Source organism: Protopterus annectens, chromosome 6.part1 (assembly GCF_019279795.1).
Source record: "Protopterus annectens isolate FY-2018-M chromosome 6.part1, PAN1.0, whole genome shotgun sequence".
NCBI lineage: Eukaryota > Metazoa > Chordata > Ceratodontiformes > Protopteridae > Protopterus > Protopterus annectens.
In genome coordinates, this window is record NC_056738.1 from 42124905 (window position 1) to 42144724 (window position 19820).

Genomic DNA, 19820 nt, shown 5'->3' on the forward strand with positions numbered 1-19820 from the left:
TAAACAAACGTCTCGTGCTTACCCACCCTTACAGCTGCACAGTACATACCTCATCCAGCTTTAGTCCATGCCAATTTCAGTTCTGCCAAACAGAAATTTTAAATATAGGTTCATAGGTGTTTGCTATGCTAATGACCATAAGGGCCTTTTTAAGCCTAGCCATGCATCCCAAATCTCTGACAAGTTCTGATACCCTTGATAAGTGTAAGCAGGGGGTTGGTAGATGATGCAAGGGCCTGGCTAATTAGCTATTTACAGGTTGCCTGTGTCCATTAGAGACATAGGTGCCAAACCAGGGATGAACTTCCTGCCCCCCATCCAATTGTCCAAGTTGCACTTGGATTGGGTTAGGGAGGAACTTTGCTTCACATGGACAGAACCTGTTCCATAGACGTAGTAGTCTCTGGGATGCATACCTGTCTCTCCAGCAGGTCCTATTTATATCAAAGGCAAGGTTTAAGTCTTTAGAATGGGTAATTCTGGTGCTGTTTATTTTGTGGATATGTAGGAGGTCCTTCAGACTGGGGTCTGACAATGCTCTGTATGCCAGGCATAGATCACGGCTCAAAACCTGTAGGAGACAGAATACAGGGATAGGGCCTTGAGGCGGTCTGCATAGGTCATTTTACATACGCCTTGTATTCTTTTAGTGAAGAACCACTGTGGACATTCCAATTATTGGATATGCCTGGTTACGTACATACCAAAGGGGGCACTGTACTCAATGATAGGTTTGATGATTGCCAAATACAGTAGAATAATTACTTCCTTGGACTTAGATGCCATACCTTTGTTTATAAGTTGCGCAGCATAAAATGATTTCCTCACTATTCCAGACACGTGATGGTCAAAGGCTAGATTTCTATGCGTGTCCCTAAGTCCCGGACTACTGGGTCAACTCTAAGAGGTGTGTTGTCAATATGATAGCTACCAGGAGTGGATGACTTCCCAAAGGATACTATTACACATTTTTTGGCATTTAGATTTAGTCCATGGTTCTGACACCAGTTGTTTGTATGTGTCAGCCCCTCCAGGAGAACATTTGTGACAGTGTGGGATTTAATGACAGATCCTAATTTGCAATCATCTGCAAAATTAGTTAGCCGGAGGCCACTGAAATTGGCTTTGAGTTCAAAGAAGTAAATGCCAAAAAGGAGCAGTCCCAGGACCGATCCCTGAGGGACTCTGCTTGTAACTGTCCTCTTTGTAGAGATGGTCTCACCAATTCTACCTTCCTGGTTCCTGTCTGTGAGCCAGTTGGCTATCCACCAGGTGACATACCTCCTGAGTTTGTCAACAATGCCCAAGCCAGGTATTGAGTCAAATGCATTGGTCAGGTCAAGGTAGGCAGTGAGAACCATTTTTCTCTCATCCATTGCTTTGGTTACCTTCTCAAGGAAGTCCACCAGGTTGAGTAAGCATAATCTGCCCTTACTGAAACCACACTGGGTTGGGTCCAGTGTCTGGAGGCTTACTATATCTCTATTGATCATTTCCATGGCTTTACATACAAGACTAGTGAGACTTATGGGTCTGTAGTGTCCAGGGTCTGTAGATGACCCACCTTTGTGCAGACGGATGACTGTTGCCATTCTCCATTCATGAGGCACAAAGCCTGTTTGAAGGCTGTAGTTAAATAGCAATTCCAGAGACCCTGCTATGTCATGTTTCATGCTATTTAGAAGGCATTCTGGGATATTCTCTGGGCCCACTGATGCAGTGTTCTTGGTCTTGGAGTGACCATTAAGGACCTGTTCCCTGGTGACAGTAGGGGGGAGTTATATTTGATAGTATTTCCTGAGGGAAGGTTGGAGCGGAGAGAGGAGTAAAGCTGGAGATGAATTTATAAGCCAGGCGGTTTGCTATATCTTCTGGCTCAGTATAGGTGGCTCCATTTTCAATAAGCTCTGCACAGAATTGTGTATTGCCTTTGAGGTTGCAGACATAGTTAAAGAATGCTTTGTGGTTGTCCTTGGTCTGTGAGTCCAATCTTACCTCAAATTTGGCTATAGCAGACTTTATCTGTCCTCTGTGTTGTTTGTTTAGTTTGATGAGCGCGTTTTATCCTGCTGGGTGCTGCACTTCCTAATTTTTGCCATGATTTTTTTTCTTCTGTTATATTGCCATGATTTTTTTCCTTCTGTTATATAGCCTATTGATTTTATAAGTCAACCAGGGTGGCTTGTTTTTTGAGTTAGTTCTGTACTTCTTCCTGGTGGGTACAGCTGCCTCTATGCAGCTATTAACATGCTTGTACTGTGTTTCTGTGAACAGTGATGCATAGGTGGCAGTGCTCTCAAGGTTTATGGGGCTTAAAATTTTGCTAGCTTATCACTTAATAGCAGGAGGTTAGCCTTAGTGTAGTTCCTGAATATTCCAGATTTTGCTGGGGGTCCAGTTTTATTTTTACTTCAAACGACACCATTTTAGGGTCTGACCTGATCAGGAAAGATATTACAGTAGGGGGTGTGCAGCACTCTCCCACATTAGTAAGGACCAGATCCAGTATGGTTGCATCCCTGGTTGGTGTACTGACTATCTAGTAAAGGGAGTTTGTGTTTACAAAATCCAGGAATTTCTCTTGCGATGAACATAAAAGTATGGAGTAATGTTCAACTCTTGCCTTTTTAATGTGGAAAATACATTGGCAATTGACCTGATTGATGTAATCTTAAGGTAAAAACTACATCAAAAAGAAAGCATGATTTGTATGCAATGCTGTTTTGTCTAAGAGAAAAATATGTAAGATGGTTTACATATTAAGGATTGTACTTCAGAGACAGTTTGTGGTGAAGTAATGATTAAAGGAAATACTGTGCACCACAACAAAGAACTTCAAACCCACCAAATAACTGAACCATGTGATATGATTTTATTAATCGTGTTTGCAAATTCACTCTCATTCTTGACAAATACATCCTGGATTTGGTAACGGTACCTGGTTGCCTGATACTGTGAATAAGGTAGCAAAATGCAGATGTACAAGAAAAGATAAACCAGCATTACTCAGTCACTAACATGAAATGGGAACCCAATATTTGGTATATGTTTTGGGTGCTGAAGCCATACCAAAATGAAAAACAATGGATTGAAAGTGCTTGAACAGTGCTGAGCCTAGGACATTTTCTGTGACTTTCTTACAGGAACATGAAAAGAGAAACAATCTCAATGACCATCCAGGAACTGCTGTTTACTAAGGGCAGAGACCTGACATAAGTAAACAATCACAACATTAACAACATATCTTGGTTGAGAAAGCATAAAGCTATATATAATAGGTATTATGTGTTTTTTTGTGAGTATAGTGAAGAAAGCAAATCTGTGTGAGGACAACAAAAACAGATGGCTGATTACCTTTCTATCTAATCAGTAATTCATAATCTAAAGGTTTATCCATAAATATCTGTGTCAGTGAAAGCCCTTTAAACCATACCAGTTACATACAAGCACAGACATACGCTTTAATAATGTAGTCAAATGAATACTGCTGCTTTGTGATATGTCCAATGTCTGCCATATCCAAACAAATTTCACACTGAACAGCTGAACAACTGAGTTATGAGTACTAGTTTCCCAGGAATTCACCCACTCTAAGTTCAGTGTTTTTAGTGCTCCCTTTCAAACAGTAACACTCTGAAACTAGTTTGCATTCTTTTCCTGTTTCTCTCACTCACCTAGACACACACACACACAGACACACACACAAACACACACACACACAGACACAGACACAGACACACACACACACACACACACACACACACACACACACACACACACACACACACACTCACCATTTTTCAGGCAGGGCTGAAAATTCCTTGTACAATGCTACTACCCTCTTCTGCTTTTATGGCCACAAGCTTACACCAGCCAAATCAATATGGCATCTCAAAGTCACAGTTACAATTACTGTACACTCTTAAAATCAGCCAACCATATATTAAATAATGACAGCAAAGCTGAGCGGTGTCTCTCTCTATTTTCAAAAAGGTGGATGCCAAAAGTTATAATTCACTAGTTTTGTGTAATGATCCTTATATTCATCAATAAGCAGCTAACCAGCAACTTTCACACAGTAAGGATCAAAAGTATCAGCATTAATTAGGAGTTATGTACTTACCATAACTTGGTATCTGTCTTGTCTTCTTTCATTTGTCCTCACCACTGGGTCTCGGATCCGATCTCAGATCCAGCCTCAGATCTGATCCAGCCTTTCCAAAAGACTGACGCCTCGTGTCTCCAGCTCATCCCACTCCCACAATACTCTGTGACTCCACTAACTACTCAGCTCAAGCTTGCAGCACAGATGAACCAACAGAAGGAATAATACATGTATATATACATAGATACTGATGTGTGAACAACAAGGTGTCAACAATATGAAAGGAACTTAGTACAACAATAGCAATGCCCACCTGGATCTCAGGACTAGGAACCTATGGGTTCTGGCATCCTCCAGGTAATTCCAGACAGAAAGGAGGGGGAAGGTAGGGTGGTATGTGAGGATGAATGAAAAAAGGCAACACAGATACCTGGTTATGGTATATAACTCCTAAATCTGATGTTGTCTCTTTCATTCATCCTCACCAGTTGGTCAGAGTCCCCAGCTACGTGGTTCCTGGGGTGACCCTTATGGAAGGATATGCCTGAGCACCACAGAGCCAAAGGATGCTCTACTCCTGGAGATGACATCCAATTTGTAATGAGAAACAAAGGTATGCGAACTCAACCAGGTTTCTGCAGCACAAATTTCATCAATAGAAGTCCTAGATGAAAAAGCCGAGGAAGTGGACATCAACTTTGTGGAATGCACTTTTAGAGAATGGGGAATTAGTATCCCCTTTAATGAATAAATAAGGGATATGCAGCTAGTAATCCATCTTGCCAGAGTTACTTTTGACGCTGCTCTGCCTAAACAACTGAGTGAAAAAGAAAATGAACAACTGTTCCAATTTTCTGAAATCCTTTGTTCTGGGTAGGCAGAAATGCAATTGTCTAAGAACATCGAGTAAATGAAGCATGTATTCACGTTTGTCAGAATAGAGAAAAAAAATGGCAAATGGACAGATTGTTTAAGATTTGTTTCGGTGGCCACTTTAGGCATAAGGGAAGGGTTCGTTCTCAAGGAAACCCTACCATTGAAAAAGTTGATATATGGCAGTTCTGAAGATGAGGCCTGATGTTCTGACACCCTCTTTGGCCAAAGTAATGGCCACCAAGAATATAGTGTTCCAAGACAAAAACTTTAGATCAAAAGAGGCAGCTGGTTCAAAGGGTTTCTGAGTATGGCCTTGCAAGACCAAGGTCAAATCCCATGGTGGAAAAGGATTTTTTATGGGGGGGGGGGTGAGCAGGAAAATTCCCTTCATAAAAGCCTTACACAGTCTAGTGGTGGAGTTGGGTGCTAGGTTCTCCATGGTGTGAAAATTGGCAATCTCCGCCAGCTGCAATTTAATTGTGGAAAAACTAGCCCCTTGATGGAAGAGCGGGCTTACAAAGAAGAGAATGGCAGAAACTGGAGCTGGAAAAGGGACCATCTTCCTGGCTAAAGCCCAAATGGAAAACCTCTTCCACTTGCTATGGTACACTTTTTTGGTAGAATGCTTTTGCGAAGCAAGAATGATATTACAGACTGGGGAAGCTAGCCTGGACTGTCTTAAAATCAGCAAAAGAGTAAAAAACATTCTTTCAGTCTGAGGGATCTGAGATTGGGGGCTGGGTTGAATTTCTGCAGGATGAGAGATCATATCCTGTCTGGGATCCAGTATCCATGGTGGATATTTTATGTGAGACAGTGGAAGGAGGAACCATACCTGATGAGGCCATAAGGGGCGCAATGAAGATTAGCATACTCTTCAATCTGCAGAACTTTCGAGATCAGGTGAATTGGAGGGTAAACATACAGGAGACCGGGAGGCCAATCCTGGAATAGACCATCCCTGGGTGACTCCCCCTTTAGAGGGACCGGAGCAAAATACCTGCTGCATTTGTTGTTCAGAGGGAAGCAAATAGGACGCAGTAAGGTAGGCCCCCGGACGTCTGAAACTTTGATCCGCTACTGCCTGGTTCAGGGACCACTCATGTGGACTCAAGATGGATCTGCTTAGTCTGTCTGCCAACACTTTGGTCTCCCTGAAAATGTGCATTGCAAGAAGAAAGCAGTGGGAAGAGATCGCCCATTCCCACAATGTGAAGGCATATTTGCATAAGGGATATGTACTAGTTCCCCTGCTTGTTGATATACCAAGACTACTGACATATTGTCTGAGTGAATTGCTACAGTTCCTAGCAGGAGGCAATCCTGAAAAGGTTTGCAATGATCTTCAGGAAGTTGATGTGCAACCTGATATTGGTTGGGGACCACGTGCCTTTTACCAACCTTCCTTGAAAATGCCCCACCACCACAACAAGGAAGCATCCGTGGTCACTTTGGCCGATGGAAGCGGAAGAGAGAAGGGCCTGCCTAGATAAAGATCATCTGTGATGAACCATCATTGAAAATGTCGTCAGCAGACTTGAAACAGCTTGAGCCAATGACTCAAAGGGTGAAACAGAATGGACCATTGGACTGACACAGTCCACTGAAGCACTCTCGTGAAAAATCTTGTCAGTGGAATCAGTAAGATGGGAATGGGCAAGGATGTCACCTAAGTGACACAGTTCAACTTCGTTCTGATGAATTCTATGGCTGAATGGGGGGTCAAATTTGACTTTGTTTATGGTAATCCCCAGCTGGCTGAATAGGTGTAATAGGAACTGTACCACTTGACCCAGTTGATGTTTCGTAGGTGCCGTTAGGAGCCAATCGTCCAAGTACAGAAACACCTGGAATCCTTGCAGTCTCAGTTGAGCCGTCACCACTGACATGCATTTGGTAAACACCCAGGGGGCTGTGGCGAGTCCAAAAGGCAGCACTCTGAATTGATAATGATTGGCTCCCATCTGGAAGGGCAAGTGTCTCCTGGAGCATTTGCAGATCTTTATGTGATAGTATATGCCTTGGAGATCTATGGAGTGCATCCAATCGTCCTTGCGCAGTAGAGGCAGAATGGACTGAACCCATCACCATGCGAAACTTTGACTTCTTGACAAACAGATTCAATTTGCTCAGGTCCAATATGGGCCTTAGGTCCCCTATCTTTTTTGGCACCAAAAAGAAGCATGGATAAGTGCCACATCCTTGCTGTGCAGTTGGGACCTCTTGGATGGCTCTTTTTTCCAAAGGTTTCTGAACTTCTTGATGGGCTTGTTCCCTTTATCTGGGTGGTATATTGGGGAGCTTTCCTTTGGTAGGTGGAGGAAGTGAAAAGGGAATGTTGTATCCTCTGGATATTATGCCCAGCACCTAGTTGTCATTTGTTACCTTTATCGAGGCATCCAGATGCAAGAAAAATCTTCCCCCGACTGTCTTCAGAGTAGAACAGTCAGACAATACTTCAGCAGCACTGACAAGGCTAGTCTGAGAAAGGTTCTCTAAACCTCTGATTCTGCAGACCCTCCTCTGCCCCTGGGGTGGCCTTCCATTAAATCCTCTCTCTCTGCCTCTGGACAAAGAAACCTTGCGAGACTGCTGGAATGGACCCTGTGATTTCTTGAACCACATCTTCTTTGTGCTACATTGGCTCCTAGAGAAGGTCCTTTGTGAGGAAGAAAATTTGATCCTTATGGCAGATAGGGTCTTTCCTTCTTGCTCACTGTGGGTGAGCATCTCCTGGACTGATGGTCCCCAAAACACAAAACACCAAAAATATTATTTCACACCGTATTTCTTTGTGCTGATCCCAAGGGCATCCGGTGTGAAATTCTTGCCAAACTACACAAAAGTTAAAGATGTCTATAGAATAGCAGAAAGAACAAACAAAATGAAAAATCGGAATATTTACTTAATACCAGCTCAAGACAGCAATGGCAATCACGTCTGACGTGAAAGGCGGCAAACAAGATCTGAAGAGCTAGTGGAGTCGCAGAGTATTGTGGGAGTGGGAGGAGTTCGAGACACGAGGTGTCAGTCTTTTGTAAAGGCCGGACTGGATCCAAGATCCAGTGGTGAGAACGAATGAAAGAGACAGCATCAGATCTCCTTTTATCCCATTTTGTACATTGACTTGGGTGTCACATCAATAGTCACATCACCTAGAGTAATCATACCACCAGGTGGGCTAGCTACAGTTTGAAAATTAAATACACAATTATAGTCTTGCACAGAGTAACATGAAATAAAAAGGTTTTGAACAGCCAAACAGCACAAGATGAACACTGCTGAACAACTAGTTGATTCTATCATTGTCACTAACTGAAGGAAACTGTAAGATGTTTACTTCCGATTTTTATGACTATTTAGCAGTTGTAAAACACAGACAGACAACATTTATGGACAAACTCATTCAAGCTAGATGAAAAGTTCATCGAACTCTCCATGAAGCACATACTGACAGGAATTAACTGTACAGCTAACTTTCACAGAAATAGTTACTTCACTCGCAGAAATTTTTGAGGGGGTTCTTGGAATGAATCGATTCTAGGGAATATTAAGCAAAGTCCTTTAAAAAAATCCCGCCTTTCTGCATTACATAAAGAAAGTCATACCCTTTACTTTCTGCTGGGTCAACATTTTAAATTCAAATAATTTCCATCAAAGCAAAGTTGCTTAGATAACCCACAAGTTCTAACCAACAAATAAGGAAGTAGGTTTTTGGCAGAAAGCAGCAGTCTAAGAAACCCAAAGCTCTGCTAATGTGTATGTGTGTGTGTGTGTGTGTGTGTGTGTGTGTGTGTGTGTGTGTGTGTGTGTGTGTGCGCGAGCAAGTAAAACAGTTTCACTTTCAAAGCTCCATTGTACATTATACACAACGTTGCATTTCACATCTTTGTTACATCTTTAGTGAGAAACAACTGCAAGTTTATGCATCTTTTCACATTTATATCTTTGCTGTATATTCACTGAAGCCTGCAGGTTTTATACAGCTTTTCACATTCATATTACTATGTCAGGCTACCTAAAAAGAGCTAATTTCTGCCTATCTTTACATTAGGTGACCTCTAAACAGCATTATAAAAGTATCAGTATTTAAAAGAATCAGCATAAACCATCAAGCAGAAACATCTGTAAGCTACAAAATACAAGCTAAAACAGTGAACCCTGTCAGTTAAGTAGACACACACACACACACACACACACACACACACACACACACTGCAATCCCCAGCCAGGCTAGCTCCAGCTCAGCAGTATGACCTAAGAAATCTCACTAACCTACAGCTCACTGGCAGGTTATTCTTGACAGAGTCTTGCACAGATACAAAATATATTACCAAGCAAGACTAATTATGAAATCCTCCATCTTTTTCCTGTAAAAAAAGAGAAAAAAAATGTTGTTTCTTTCCTCCTCCTTTACAGAAGAGGCCTAGAGCTGAGGGTTACATCAGCATCTACACAGCATATATTTATTAACTTATGTCACAACACAGTACCATGAGACAACAAAAGACCAGCTATACAAAAGCATGAACAAAAAAAGGAAAGATGAGACAATATTCATCAGAATCGATCACTGAACCTCCACAAATTTCCCAGTCCCTTTCTTCCCACAAGATTATTACGAAACATGTCCTAACTGCACTCTCTATAGTTAAAAGAACCACCGCTGTGGGCCTTGGCAATATACCTGGTTGCATACTTAACAGTGGCAAACACCAAACTGTTCAATTTAATTAAGTATAGTCACAGGAAAATGGCTTTTACTATGCCCCTGTATAAGGGGGAGGGGGCACCTCAAATCCCACAAATTACAGACTTAACAGCCTAACAACTTTAATTTGCAAAGCTATGGAACATGTATGTGAGTTCATATGCTTGATATAAAATATGGAAAAAACAACCACTTCCAGAGCCAATAACTAGTCCCCGAAGCTCTCGATAACCACACAGAAGTGTGTAATTATAAATTCCACACAGGGTAGTCTCCAAAAAACACACTTTAATGTAAAAATCCACACAAATCAGTCAAGCGCTTTCGTCAGAGTGACTTCATCAGAACAACTCTAAATAAGTTAACATCCCTTTTATACATTAAATTAATTAGTTAGTTAACCAACTGAAAAAACATTTAAAGCAACAGTAAAAAAATGTATATAGAAAACAATTGGTGGTTTCTATATACATTTTTTTACTGTTGCTTTAAATGTTTTTTCAATTGGTTAACTAACTAATTAATTTAATGTATAAAAGGGATGTTAACTTATTTAGAGTTGTTCTGATGAAGTCACTCTGACGAAAGCGCTTGACTGATTTGTGTGGATTTTTACATTAAAGTGTGTTTTTTGGAGACTACCCTGTGTGGAATTTATAATTACACACTTCTGTGTGGTTATCAAGAGCTTCGGGGACTAGTTATTGGCTCTGGAAGTGGTTGTTTTTTCCTTGTTTGTTGTGCTACTGCTTCCCCACCTGTTGATATAAAATATCTTACTGCTTTGAACTTGCAACAAGAGATCATGTCTATTTAATTTACTAAACTTATTAAAAGAAAGTAACAGATGCTGTAGACACTGGCCATGCACACAATACAGCACACCCTGGATCTGGCTAAGGACTTTGATGCTACTCTCCATGCTGAAATTGAATTTTCACCTTTATATTGTAATATGGTCAGCAAAATGGCTGACATATAGAACCTATATACCTAAAGCAGCATTTACTGCCTCAGAAAGCAAAAGGGTGACTAATGGTATTCCTCGACACAGTAATGGAACCCCCCACTATTTGAAGTCTACTTCTTGGATCTCCAAACATCTAAGGCAAACATACCGTTCACAATCCTCAGTGTGCTATCATTTAACCATGCAGCCATCCAATTCATCAGTCTGGTTCTCATCACAAACTGTTAAGTTTTCCTATCAGGTGACTATGTGGGACAGAGCTGAAGGCTTTGCTGATCTTCAGTTAGGGCACATCTACTTGCACTCCCCTATCAAGTTTGCTTGTAGCTCAGTCATAAAATTGGATCTGATTTGACTAGACACTTACTTCTGGCTGTGAACTCAAACAGGCTGCTCTCCTGGAGACTTCTGTCCCCCAGAAATGCTAAGAGCTCTTCTCTTCACATTTTCTCCATGACTTTCACAGCTATTGACATTAAGCTAGCAAGCCAGCAGTTCCCTAGATTGTCTGTGGGGGTTTTTGCTCCCCCTCCTCATTATAAAATGGTGCCGCAATTGCTGTCTTCCAGTCCTCTGGCACATTTTCCACTTTTGTACTGACTAGCAATTTGTTGAAGATCGTCATCCATAGGGGAGTGAAGAGGTGTGACAGCCCCCCCCCCCAAAAAACACACACACACACACACACACACACACACACACACACACACACACACACATATATACACAAAACACACATCTAAACCATCCCCTAATTACCCCCCTACTATGAAAACCCAGGCATTGACAGAGAGAAACAGACACACACACACACACACACACACACACATCCCTGAGCCCACTCATCCATCCATATATACTCACACATGCAGACACATACATACACACATGTACACACACACCCCACAACCACCTATCTGCGGAATACTCTAGCACTTAGCTCTAACATGCTGTCACTCTCTGGAAGCAATGTGTGAATATGAACTTTTGGCTGTGTTCATTACCACAGCCAGCTGAGGTAACTTACACAGCCACATAACTCTCTGAATAAATCAGCTGTGTAAATGCTTTACCACAGGTATTTCCAAGGGGAGAGCACAGAGCTAATCAGCATAAGCTGCTCCCTTGAATGCTTCATTAGCATTTGCAGTAAGCTGCACAAACCCACCATGGTACTGTGCCTGTTTATGGTACAGTACTGTGGTAGGGCTGTTTCTAATTAAGAAATGGTTACCATGAGATGTACACCAAGTTTACACCTCACGCGAGATGTACACCAAACTTACACCTCACACGAAATGTACACCAAGCTTACACCTCACGCGAGATGTACACCAGGCGTACACCTCACGCAAGATGTACACCAGGCGTACACCTCACGCAAGATGTACACCAGGCGTACACCTCACGCAAGATGTACACTAGGCGTACACCTCACGCAAGATGTACACCAGGCGTACACCTCACGCAAGATGTACACCAGGCGTACACCTCACGCAAGATGTACACCAGGCGTACACCTCACGCAAGATGTACACCAGGCGTACACCTCACGCAAGATGTACACCAGGCGTACACCTCACGAAGATGTACACCAGGCGTACACCTCACGCAAGATGTACACCAGGCGTACACCTCACGCAAGATGTACACCAGGCGTACACCTCACGCAAGATGTACACCAGTCTTACACCTCACAGTAACCTTTATGAATCACGCCCAATACCTAAACAGAATAAGTTATTCTTTATTCAAAATATTTTTAATAACATTATATGTTTCAAACCACATCTGTAATACTAAATAAAAATTATATGAGACTTAAGTAAGGTATGTATAATTTTTCTTTGGTACACAAACACAACTTTCTATACTTTTTATTCCTCAGATAAGAACACAGGAAATTAAAGTACTGGCTTTCCAGATTTAAAATTATACATTTCAGCAAACATCCTTAAACTATGTCCATCTCCACTAAGTGGAAAAAAGATGAAAAAGTAATATGTAATTAGAATAACTTTAAAATACTAAACCCTTATTTTAAATAAATGATAATAAAATGTTATGGGTGTTAAGTAATTACTTTTACTTCTATTTTCACACACTGACAAATTCAAATTATATAAATCCAATATTGAGATGTTTTATCTAGATACCTAACTGTTAAAATGCATTCTTAACAATATCCCCAATTTATTTTACAAGAAGGCTTTGCAGAAGGTTCTGAAGGCACAGTTATATCCAAACTAGAAATAAATACTTAAGTGTATCGGTTCAACTGCTTAAAAGGAACAATTCTTTCAACAGATTGCATTACATGCAAATATGACCTAGATCCAGGGAACTGGCTAATAATTCAAAGTATCAGGAAATTAATAACCAGTAAATTACACAATATAACAGAAAAAAAACCTAAAATGTTATCATTATATGATATAAATAACAATAAACAAATAAAAATTGACTTCATTTTTAATGCCTTTACTGAATTATCAGTTAGGACATAAACATACAATTATATAAAAGAAAACAAACCAAGTTACCATGTTCACAGTTACAAACATTATACATCCCATATTTTTTATACAATTATCATCAGTTTAACATTACATAAATTGATCAATTCTTGCCTTCCCTTAGATTCATAGACTGTTACTAGTCTAACCACCTGGGGGTGGGGGGACATTCTAAGCCTGTATCCAAGTAGGACATTTAGCACCAGACATTTATAAGTTACCTCTGTCCATAAGGGACACGAGTGCCAGGCCTGCTGTAAATTTCCTATTCCCCATTCACTGGTCTAGGTTGCACTTAAATTGGGTAATAGAAGAACTCAGTTTCACTTTGATGGGAAGCCTGTTCCTTAGGAGGGGCAGTCTCTGGGACACATCTGTCTCTCCACCCTGTTCTGATTAAGTCACAGACAAAAGTCAGGTCCTTAGACCTTGTAATTTTGGTACTGCTTGACTTATGCATAAGCGGGAGATTCATAAGTATGGGGTTTGTGGATGCCTTCTAAGCCAAGCATAGAGCATCCATCAGCAATCTATACTAGCAGAGGGAAAGGGCTTTAAGGCACTCTGCTTAAGGCAAATTTGTTATGTCTTGTTTTCTTTTTGTAAGGAACATCTGAGGTTGCTCTAGTTTCTGCATACACCTGGACAGGTACATACCAAAGGGAGCACTGTACTCTATGATTGGCCTGATAAGGGCAAACGACAAGTGAGATAATGACCTTTCTGGACCTGGACTCCGTGCCCTTATTTATAAATTGTGCAACATAAAAGGATTTCCTCACCACTGTGCCCACATGGTGGTCAAAGGTAGAGCTACTGTCTAAGGGTGTACTTAGATCCTTTACCACTCGGTCGACTCTTAGGGGAGTATTATCAACATGGTAATTAGCCGGGATGGTTCACTTACCAAAAGGTACAATTATGCATTTTCTTATCACTAAGTTTAAGACTATGGCTTTGGCACAATTTGTTAGTCAGAGATAGGCCTTCTTGAAGAATGCTAGTCTCTGTTGGGGAGTCAGTGATGACCCCAGCTTGCAATCACCTGCAAACTTAGTCAGCCATAAACCTTTAGCATTTTGCTTCCACTTCAGACAAATAAATGCCAAACAAGAGCGGGCCCACTACCGAACCCTGGGGGACTCCGCTAGTGACTGGCCTCTTGGTGGAGGTGCCCTCACCTACTTTAACCTCTTGGGTCCTATCAGTGAGTCAGTTGGCTATCCAGCAGGTGATAAAATGATTTATGCTTAATTTAGTGAGCTTGAATGGGGTATTGCATCAAAAGCCTTGGCCAGGTCGAGGTAAGCTTTGTGCATATTCTTGCTCTCATCCATTGCTTTGGTGATCCTCTCATAGAAGTCCCAACAGATTTAATAGGCATGACCTGCCTTTAACAAAGCCGAACTGTGATGGGTCCAACATCTGCAGGTTACCTATGTCCTAGTTTACTATGTCCATTATGATTCTCTCCATGTCTTACATATGAGGCTGGTCAGACTTATAGGCCTGCAGTTACCCGGATCAATGGTTGGACTTCCTTTGTGCAGGGGAATCACTGTAGTCATCTTCCACTCCATGGGACAAAACCTGACTGAAGGCTCCACAATGAAAAATGATTCAAGTGGGCTAGAGTGGCCATGTTTCATGCTATTTAGTAAGCATCCTGGGATGTTATCGGGGCCCATTAATGCAGTGTTTTTTTACCTTAGAAAGTGCATTGATGGCCCATTCCCTAGTAATGGTTGGAGGGTTATCGGATGTGGTATTTCCTTTGGACTACTGGGGGAGAGTCAGGGGAGAAATTTTACCTATATTGGGCTTTGCTCCGCCTATGCTTGCCCAAGATTTTTTTCTTCTGTTGTATAACCAATTGATATTATGGTTTCACCAGGATGGCTTGTTTTTTGAGCTTGTCTTATTCTTAGTATATGTGGGCACTGCTCACTCTATACAGTTATCAATATATACAGGGATTTTGTAAATAGCACAGCATATGCTATGGTGTACTGGGTTTGGGGGTGCTTGGAATTTAGCCAAGGTGTCACTTAGTAGAGAGAGATTAGCCTTGGAACAGTTCCTAAAGGATTTTGGTTTTGCTGGGTCCACAGATTTAATTTTAATTTCAAGCAATACTGCCTTATGGTCAGATCTGACAAGCAAGGACATTACATTGGGAATATCATTTCCCCTTGTTCGCAAGTACAAGGTTAAGGATGTTTGTAACCCTTGTAGGAGAATGGACCAACTGTTCCAGGATGTTGGCATTAACAAACTTTAGGCATCACTGGGCTTGTGCATTAGAAGTAGTGTAGGGTTCCCAGTCTATACAGTGGTAGTTGAGATCCCCAATGAAGATCATATTGGGTTGAACAGTGAGGGACTCTAGTATATTGAGATAGGTAGTAAGGGTTTCTGGGACAGGAGGGGGACCTATAAGTTGCAAACATATGGTATTAGAACCTGTTTATGGTGAGTTGCATATGTACGAGTTCCTGTAGGTCATACAATTAAACTATTCTGGACGTGAGGTTAAACCTCACTTCTCCTCTAAAACATTATTTTGCATATATTTTTTTCATAATTTCCATTTTTGATATGTAATTTGCTTCTACCCTTTTCTAGATATTCCACTTCCAGTTCTTTTAGCTCTGCTACACTATTTGCTACTTCAAATACAGTTGGTTTAGACTTTGATGTCCATTTTTAGTAACTGCTTTTTTTGGCAGCCACCAGAATTAAACTTAACAAGGCTTTACTATGTTCAAGCAATTCAGATATTGTGTACCAGTTAAAAAAAATTATTTCCTTAGTTATAGCCATTTGCCTACCCAATATTTCTGACAGAGTATGCTGCAGGGACTTTCCAAAGTCTATCAACTCATTACACTCCAAATACATGTGTTACCACTTTCTTCACCATTATACCGCCAACATTTGCCATTTACTTCAGTAAAAATTATTTTTTTAGTCTGCTTGGGGTATAAAAGTATCTATGCAAATACATCCAAGCAAAAATCCTAAATCTTCTAGACTTTGTTACATATTTGGGAGCCATACATATGTACTCCCATTGTTTCCTTGTAAACTATTATCCAATCTCTCTTCCCATTCTTTTCTAACCTCCTCTGACTGATTCCTATAGCTATAGCATTATATTTACATGCCCTACTAATTATCCCTATAGCTATAGTGTTACATTTACATGCCCTACTAATTATCCCTATAGCTATAGTGTTACATTTACATGCCCTACTAATTATCCCTATAGCTATAGTGTTATATTTACATGCCCTACTAATTATCCCTATAGCTATAGTATTATATTTACATGTCCTACTAATTATCCCTATAGCTATAGTATTATATTTACATGCCCTACTAATTATCCCTATAGCTATAGTGTTATATTTACATGCCCTACTAATTATCCTTATAGCTACAGTATTATATTTACATGCCCTACTAATTATCCCTATAGCTATAGTATTATATTTACATGCCCTACTAATTATCCCTATAGCTACAGTATTATATTTACATGCCCTACTAATTATCCCTATAGCTATAGTATTACATTTACATGCCCTACTAATTATCCCTATAGCTATAGTATTATATTTACATGCCCTACTAATTATCCCTATAGCTATAGTATTATATTTACATGCCCTACTAATTATCCCTATAGCTATAGTATCACATTTACATGCCCTACTAATTATCCCTATAGCTATAGTATTACATTTACATGCCCTACTAATTATCCCTATAGCTTTAGTATTACATTTACATGCCCTACTAATTATCCCTATAGCTTTAGTATTACATTTACATGCCCTACTAATTATCCCTATAGCTTTAGTATTATATTTACATGCCCTACTAATTACCCCTATAGCTATAGTATTATATTTACATGCCCTACTAATTATCCCTATAGCTATAGTATTATATTTACATGCCCTACTAATTATCCCTATAGCTTTAGTATTATATTTACATGCCCTACTAATTACCCTTATAGCTATAGTATTATATTTACATGCCCTACTAATTATCCCTATAGCTATAGTATTATATTTACATGCCCTACTAATTATCCCTGTAGCTTTAGTATTATATTTACATGCCCTACTAATTATCCCTGTAGCTTTAGTATTATATTTACATGCCCTACTAATTATCCCTATAGCTATAGTATTATATTTTACATGTCCTACTAATTATCCCTATAGCTTTAGTATTATATTTACATGCCCTACTAATTATCTCTATAGCTTTAGTATTATATTTACATGCCATACTAATTACCCCTATAGCTATAGTATTATATTTACATGCCCTACTAATTATCCCTATAGCTATAGTATTATATTTACATGCCCTACTAATTACCCCTATAGCTATAGTATTATATTTATATGCCCTACTAATTATCCCTATAGCTTTAGTATTATATTTACATGCCCTACTAATTATCCCTATAGCTATAGTATTATATTTACATGCCCTACTAATTATCCCTTTTTAACAACAGCTTCTGTTCTAGATTCAACTAAAAACTCTACCAGAACAGGTCTTTCACTTAGCACTCCCTTTATCCCTTTCCCCTTTCTCTTTGCCTATACTCCGATATCAATCATTGATAAGAAGGGTTGCGTCTAGCCTGCAGTCCAAATGCCTTCTTGGCCTCTTCCCATTCTATTACATTTCCCTCTCTAATTACTTGCTTCCAATACCTTGGTTCCTTTGACAGTTTATTCCAGTAAATTCCAGATCCCTCTTGCCTAGTCCCTGTACCCTTAAGTGCAGTTATCCCTATCAGCAGAATCTCCCTTCTCCATTCCCATGTTGGCTTAGTTCTTAGAACATTTTCTACTTTATGAATACAATATTCTGTATGGTTATTGTTATTCTCCTCAAGGATCTGCATCCAAAATTCCAGTCTCTCCCTTTTACTTAAATTTCCTCCTGCTTCATCATCATCATTTCTACTTTGAATTACAGCTTTCTGCTTGTGTTATGAATGTGATCCTTAACTGTGTAGCTCTAAAATATGCATTCAAAGCAAATAAACCTAAAACAGCTTGTTCTATTGGAAGGATCAACTTATCCCACTCGACTCTTCCCCTCCCAGATAAAATCCTTCAACTTTTTATTAATTACTGTAATATGAATTCAAATTTATCTCAATGATATAAAGGTATGCCAAATTCAATCAAACCACTTACATCAGCTTGAATGAAACTGACATATAATACTAATACCAGATAAGATGGCTAGAGTCTGTTTACTTTGGAAGGCATATTCATGGAAATTCATTTATAAAACACACTTAACACCACATGAAATAGGTAAGAGATTTAACAGAGATAATAACTGTTTCTGCCGATATTATATGACAATGCTGAATGACAACATATGTGCTAAGACCGTCATTTTAAAAGAATTTTGAAACAAATTTAAAAAAATTGTTTAGGTGTTGTGGTCAGATAACTTTAAACTGACTAAACAAATAGTTTTGTTCAATACTCCAGTTCTCCCTTCTATTAATAAAGGTCAATATTATTTATCTCACTTGATGTTTACTGATTAGTACACATAAAATCATTACTAGAAACAGGAAAAACTGTTACTCCCTACTTTTATGAATGTTTAAATAGAGGCTTTACTGTTTATGTAAATGAAAAGGAAATAGATAACAGCAATTTAAAACCAGTCAATCTATAAAATACAAATTCTGGTTCAAAATTTCATTACTGTTAAACAAAATATAATGAAATTACTCTGTGAAAACTTAAAACTGAATATAATCTTATTTTAACCTGCAAGAATACCATTCATTTTAGGTTATGAAAGGTCTTGTTAGCATAATAAACAGTTTTGTTTAGGTTCAGTAGTGTAACTGTTGATGTTAAAATAAATATATTAATCCATTAGTTGTCTTGATCATTATGCAATCTTTGTACAAAATGTTAAAATAAAATGTATTTTGTCTAATCAACATATTGGGTTTATACTATTCATGACAAGCAGCATCAAAACAATCAACAGTGGTCATGTATTTGTCCTCTTTTTCTCAAACAGCATGCCTCCTCACCTCTACTCTAAAAAAACACATTTTGTGTTCACTGCTGACATCTGATGATGGCAGATCCCCAGCCTAGGGTTGTACAACATTCCATTTTAAATTTAAAATCCATGGGTTTTCTGTTTCTTTTGGCTCACCCACTAATTAGCTCCAAAACTGGATCCTCAGGAGTAGGAAGCATGTACATAACTGGAGTGCTGTGCAGCACGTACAGCAACAGTAGAAAGAGAGAGGTGAATACCCCCAAGCCAGAGACTATATCTATCGGTGTATTCTAAATCTGTAGCAGATCTTATAAAAATCAATTTTAAACATGAACATCTATGATTTACTTCTGCTGCTAATGTGAAAAAAATATTTCTCTGAACTGTGACTATAGCAATGATCACTGTCCTAATTTTGTAATTTTCTTATTTAAAAACAAAACTACACAAAAAGAAAGAAAGAGGCAAAACCTGTCATTAGATTATGACAGGAATATGAAAGGAAACAAAACTAAGAGATAAGACCCATCAGACGTGGAAAGGAATTGGAAACTCACAGGATCA

The 19820-nt window shown here is 39.4% G+C and overlaps 1 protein-coding gene across 5 annotated transcripts in view; it reads right to left on the reverse strand.

The window, feature by feature from the left end:
* MPV17 (mitochondrial inner membrane protein MPV17) overlaps window positions 1–19820 on the reverse strand; it is a 1215652-nt gene that overhangs the window by 703194 nt on the left and 492638 nt on the right. The gene's annotated exons all lie outside the window — the stretch shown is intronic.